The following is a 6,737-nucleotide window of genomic DNA, read 5'->3' on the forward strand; positions in this document are numbered from 1 at the left end:
AGATTTTATGTATGTGTTTTTTATTTAAATTATGAAATAAAAATAATTCTTCCTTATACATAATTTGAATGTAGGTTTGAATATTAAAGTGTTCAAACCGGTTTTTAGAGTTTCGAACGGAACCGGAACCTTGAATCGTTATTTTTATCTGAACCTGAACCAAACCGATATTTGTTTCGGGTTGGATCCCTGGTTTATTCCTCCATAACATATTCCAAAAATTTCTAATGGTTTCGATTTTTTTATACTAACTAATAAACGTATGATATACCATTTCTATAACTATTACCATAAAGCAAGATAAACATTTAATAATATATTTATATTTAAAAAATAATCTAAATTACCCAAATATTAATAGTTTCATATCAACATTGTACCCTGCCCAAATGATAAAAATATTGCGGTAAAAAATAAATTGATACATAGGCGTAGCCAGGGGGGGGGATCCCCCCTTCAGAAATTTATCACTTTTTGTGAATATTATTTTAAGCTAATAAAAAATATCCCACTTAGTCCACCCTCACTCCCTGACCCCAAAAAATGTATGCATATAACTTAAACAATAATTTGAAAGAAAGAATGTAAAAGTTACTATTATTTTATAAAAATATTTATTATAATTTATACAATTTTGGAAAAAAGCATTTATATATAAAAATAAGTGAACGAAAAATGCTTTTTAAGAAATGTAATATAAGATAAGTCTTAAGACAAAAGTAAAATGTATTATAATTATTAATAATAGATCCATAAAATTACTAAATAATATAATATATCAAATATAAATTTTTATAAAGTGAGTAATTTCAATTTATTTATCTTAATAAAAGTAAAATATAATTATAAAACTATTGATAAAATTAAATCATAAATTAAATAAAAAAATTAAAGGATAATACAAACAGTGGAATATTATATGTCGTAGATTTACAATATATCTAATTTTATCAATTATCATATGACAATCAAGTAATTTTTACCAATATAGCGAATTAGGTATTTTACAGAAAACTATAAAATATTGATAATGACATCATAAAATATCTTTTAAAGACATTGTGGGATAAATAATATAAAGATTAATTTTTAATATTTTATTTAAAATAAATAGTTGGCGTTAAATAATTGAATGCAAATTGTTGCTATCGTTATTATCAAGAGCATTGATTAGTAAAATTTGTTAAAATATTAACTGTAATATATTCTCTAACTGTCAAATATGTCAGTAAAAGTTGAATTTTGCCAAGTATTTTGTAACTAATTCTATATAATAGAGGAATATCAACTATATGCCTACTTACTTTTTCTAAATAAATTTCATATACTTGTTTGGAATAAATTATTACCATGCTTTTATATTAATATGTATACAAGTAATTTATTATATTTTATATAACTAATAAAAATATATTTCATATTTGTTCCAGGCTTATTTTTATATTAAAATTAACCTCTTATCTTGTAAAAATATTTTATGACTATATATAGACTAAGGTAACCCGGCCGAAGGCAGAAGATAAACGGGTCGAAGGCCCGCTTAAAAGGAGATCTGGGGGGGGGCAGTAATTTTTAACCCCCCCCCCCCCTTAGGAAAATCCTGGCTACGCCTATGAATTGATATTTACTTTAACATGTAAAAAAATAAGATGATTATGTAACATAATTATGGACAAGATGCCTAAAATTGAATCGTATAATTTCCATACAGCATTAAGGTTGGCATGTCAAAATATAAAATAATATTGAATATTCATTTTAATATATAAAGATGGGAAAAAGAAAAACATCTAAATTAATGCAGAGAATACACGAAAGATATAGTGTAAAAATATATCTTTTTCAAGAAAAAATTTGAAATGTGACTATTTACAGTTAATCAAATCGAATAGTTACCTTATTTTTTTCAAAAGATAATGTTTATATGATCCACTTAATGCATTAAGTAAATGCAACTTAAAGGAAAATATTATATCATTTAAAATATATATGTTTATATATGTATAATAGAACGTTCCAGGCATTCTAGAACTTAGGGAAATTAGAAACGCTAAGAGAAATGGAGGTAATTCTAAAACTAAATTTGGAACATTCCGAAAAATAAAAAAAATATATGTCCATTTTTGGTAAAAAGTCTGCCCAATTATAATATTTATAATGGCCTATTCATATATTCGTTTATATTTCTTTCCAGTCTGCTTCATTTAACAATATAATATTCACTGATGTTTGGTATTATTATGTTTAAATGATGAAGATTATAAAAATTTTATATGAAAATATCTTGTAACATATAACACTATAAAAACTATATAAAATTATAATATCTACTTTAAAAACATATATAAATCAAACATACAATAATATAAAACCTTATAAACGATTAAAATATCAGCCAACAATATTTTAGGTTAGTTCCCCAAAAGGAGCCATAATTATATTTAAACTTACACCGGGCCTAATTTTTCAAGCTTGGCCCAAAATTTTTATTAATAAAATTGTTTAGCACCCGAACCCTAACGAAAAAAATTTCTTTATCCCGAATAGCCTCATCCGAAATAAATATTATTTGCATACCTGCCGAAATTTATTTAAATCTAGAAAAAATTAATATTTTTATTGTGAAAATAATATTCTACAGATAAAAATATTTTCTTGCAAAATTAATATTCTATAAATAAAAATATTTTCTTTAAATAATTTTAAAATATCTTAATTTATTTCACAAAATTGAATACCATATTAAATTTAGGACTGATCCAACCCGGCCCCATTTATTTAAAAAATACATTAGGCCAGATTCAGCCCAAGATGAAATTATTTTTAAAAAACGGGCCGGACCGGGATTTGCAGACTTCTAATTTAGACATATTAATTTGCATCTTTTGCCATAGAAAAAGAAATGCTCATAGTTTATTAGTAAGTTTTGATTTTGGAACATAAAAGTTTTAAAAATTTTGTATGCTGAGAGAGAAAAATGTCTGTTTATTGAACTTAGTTTGTTATTTTAAATTTTTTCTTTATTAGAATTCGAATTTTTGTTTGGGGAAGGAGAAGGCACAAAGGAAGTCCCAAATAAGAGATTTATTTGACTCCCAAGAGAATTTAGACAATTCATCTGGTTTCAGATGACTATTCTCTGATGGATTGGGAGGCTCAAGAATGTTTCGGATATGAACATCTTTTAGGCTTCAATTCATTATTAGACTAATTGTGCTATGATATTCCTATTGGCCTTAACTATATATAAACAGTTAACTACATGGCCACCTTATAGGTTACCAAAGTATTGCAATCAATACAATTGTGTGGTTGGACAATGCCATATCCTAGTTGTAAACCGATGACTATTTGTTTATTTTAAGCCATTCGTGACTCCCTAATCTGTTATCGGACTGAAGGAGTTGTAACTAATCTAAGGGATTTAATGGTATTCAAAGAAAGTTATAAGGGTTGGAAATTTCTTTACGGTTAATAACTAATGAATATAGGGTGCTTACCGGAATACTTTCATGTATTAATTGCATAGTCTAATAAAATATCAGTTGATGAAATAAACGAGGAAATAAAAGAAGATAATGATATATGATGGAGTGGGAAAAGATCTAGCCCACCAGATTTTGCAGGCACTTCGGAAGAAGCCAAGTTAAATTAATTTTAAAAAAATTTAAAATTTAACTGCCATTAATCAGTAAAAACAGTATTATTAAAAAAAAGAGAAGGGTCTAAAAAATGTGAAAAATTTTATAATGTATAACCATTTATAAATTAAAATTAAACTTTGATGTGCGGGTAGCTTAAAATATTGCAGAAATTTTGAAAAAGTTATAATTTTTTTATTAAAATCTTCATCTGACATCGAGGTATTAACTATAAGAGAATCTTATTATGTTAAACTATCGTATTGCGCTATTTTGTAGCCAACTAAATCGGCGGATTCGCTGTTTAAAAAGCAAATCCAGGTTTTGGACTTATTGAGAGAAAGTCGAGCGGGGAGTTGTCACAACGTCAAAGTAAATAATTTTGTTAAGAACATAAGAAGATGGCTCGCATAAGGTACCACTATATAAATACCCTTAAGATGATAGTAAAAACTATATTTTGTTTTTGTTTTGCTAAATTATGGATGCCCAAACAAAAAAGGATTACCTTGTTGGATACCCTTTTATTATAGGTTTTGGACCGAAAAGGAGTAGAGAACACATATAAAATTCAATAAATTTAGAAAAATTAGGAAAGATTTAATAAAAATAAAAAATTCGTGTCAATTTAAAATATTAAAAGCGTTCTAAGATCAAGCTTGCAGAAAATAGAATTTGGTGGGGGGGGAGGGTGGGGGGGGGGGGGGTCTTAATATATCCTTCGGGCATATGAAGCTATTTCACAGCCATTTTTTGATACTGAATCCCAGTTGGTAGGAGTTAAATATACTGATTGCTCCATGATAATCTTAGCAATTAACCTTCTAAAAAAATTATTATTAGACGGATGACACCGTCAGGCTTTGATAAAGCTAAAAGGCGGGCGCCAATAATTATATGATAAATTTGTATGAGTTGGCAGTGGTGTATCCAAGATTGTTCTCTAGGGGGAGGGGGAATTTTTTGGTGGGCGTTGCTAGCTTTTGGCCATATTTTTTTCGGCGTCCGGCCAGGTCATATGTTTGAGCTATTCTATTAAATTATTCATAATTCAATAATAATTATATTAATATTTTTAGTTTTTATTTACTTATTCGCGCTTTGGATATTTGAGGTCCAAAATGTTTTGTCCTTATAATTTTAAAATTTTTGCAAATTAATGACAAAACATTTTGGACACATTCAAGTTTTATTAAGATTATAATAAAAATATTCAAAATGCTTGATATGATTCAATTATTAGTTATTTATTAAAAGATAAATAATTAATTCTATTTATTATTTTATATTACCTTTCAGTTATTAAACTTTACATGAACCTATTATTTGATAATGGTTATATTAAATATTATTTATATACTTAATAAATACATATATGTTGTAAATAATTGCATCAACATTTAATAAACAATTGGAAAACCAATAATACTTTATTTAAATTTTTCCTTAAATATATATATAAATTATTATATTTGAGTTATATAATAAAATTGTAATAGAAATAATATAATACAATAATAAGGATAATTTATATAAATGAAGCTAAATTTTCACAAAATAGTTTTTAATTTTAAAAATATCTTCTATTTCTATTGACATGGCATCAGTTTGATTTAAATAAGATTGATAAAACCCCATCATATGATGTCTATCATTAAGCTTTATTTTATTTAAATCTATAAAAATTATTTCATATTTTTGTCTTTTAATATTTTACCTCTGTCTGTGATAATTTAAAACTTGACTCATAAAATTTGATAATATCAACATTTTCTTTTAACCATAAATATTGTTCAAATTCTTACTTTTTATATTAATTATTTTATAATTTATATATATAATTTTTATATTTACCAGATTTTTGTTGGATGAGAGCATATAATTTATTAAATTTAGCCTTTACAGCTAAAAATTTCTTCTTCACTTGATCATAATTCAAGTTATATGTTTTTCCTATTTCCTCCCAAATTTTCCTATATCTCTAAATTTTAAATCATTTTAGCACAAGAGATTCCTGTGCAGTCTTATGTTTCCTCCATAAAATTATTTTCTGACACTAAAAAATATATTTATAATATAAAAGGCTATAATCGTTTTGGTTAGTAAATTTATAAAAATTAACAGTATTATATAAAAATTGTACTTACTAAAAAAATTTATACTTTCACAAATAAATAAATTTTTATTCGAATTTATTATTTTTATTATTTTTTTAAAAAAATAAATTTTTATAAATAAAGAAAAATGAAATAGGACACTATTTTATTTTTACATTAAAAATAGCTTATGTTATTTTTTCTTGAAAATTTATTTATTTATTTTTAGATTTTGGACACAGCCTTAAGAAGAAATAAAGGTTATAACCCTATTTTTTATTATGTCTATTATATTTAATAAAAAAAATTTAAATATAAAATTGAAATAAATTCTAGTGTCATTTTTATTAAATTTGCTTTAAACAAGCCTTAAATTAAATTCTCATACAATATAGGTAGAATAAAATTATTTTATTGTAAATACTAATTGTACTGTATATAAAATATTGAGTAAAAAATAATTAAAAAAACAAGTTATTACTTCTTATTAAATACAAAATTATACAAAAAATTTATTAAATACTATAAATGTGATTTTTAATTTTCATAGGAAATTTGCCAATTCATCAGGAATTTCGTTTGTCGTTGGAACCAAATCTCTGTGGATATTTAATAGAGCTAACCGCCGAGATTTGGAAGTAGTATTTTGTAAAAATGTTTTCAACCTTCTCAAGTTGAAAAAGGTCCTTTCATTCGTACATGTTATAATAGGCAAAATAAAACAACTTCAAAATATTTGGAAACTGATACACAAATTAAGCGCATCAATAGCATGCTCAGGTAAAATAACAAAACGTAGTATACCACAATTCGAATTCACTGATTAAATTTATTTCAGTATCAATATCATAAGGAATAAAATTTTGCCAAATATTTAAGTTTACCAATAGTGGCATCAGAAACCGAAGAAGGGTGTTTAGGTAATATAATCTGAAGATTGCTAAAGACTTGTTTTTTTTTTATTTAAAAACCGTACTTTTATTTGCGATAAAATAAGTAT

Source organism: Gordionus sp. m RMFG-2023, chromosome 3 (assembly GCF_954871325.1).
Source record: "Gordionus sp. m RMFG-2023 chromosome 3, tfGorSpeb1-WG-v2, whole genome shotgun sequence".
In the NCBI taxonomy this organism is placed as follows: domain Eukaryota; kingdom Metazoa; phylum Nematomorpha; class Gordioida; order Chordodea; family Parachordodidae; genus Gordionus; species Gordionus sp. m RMFG-2023.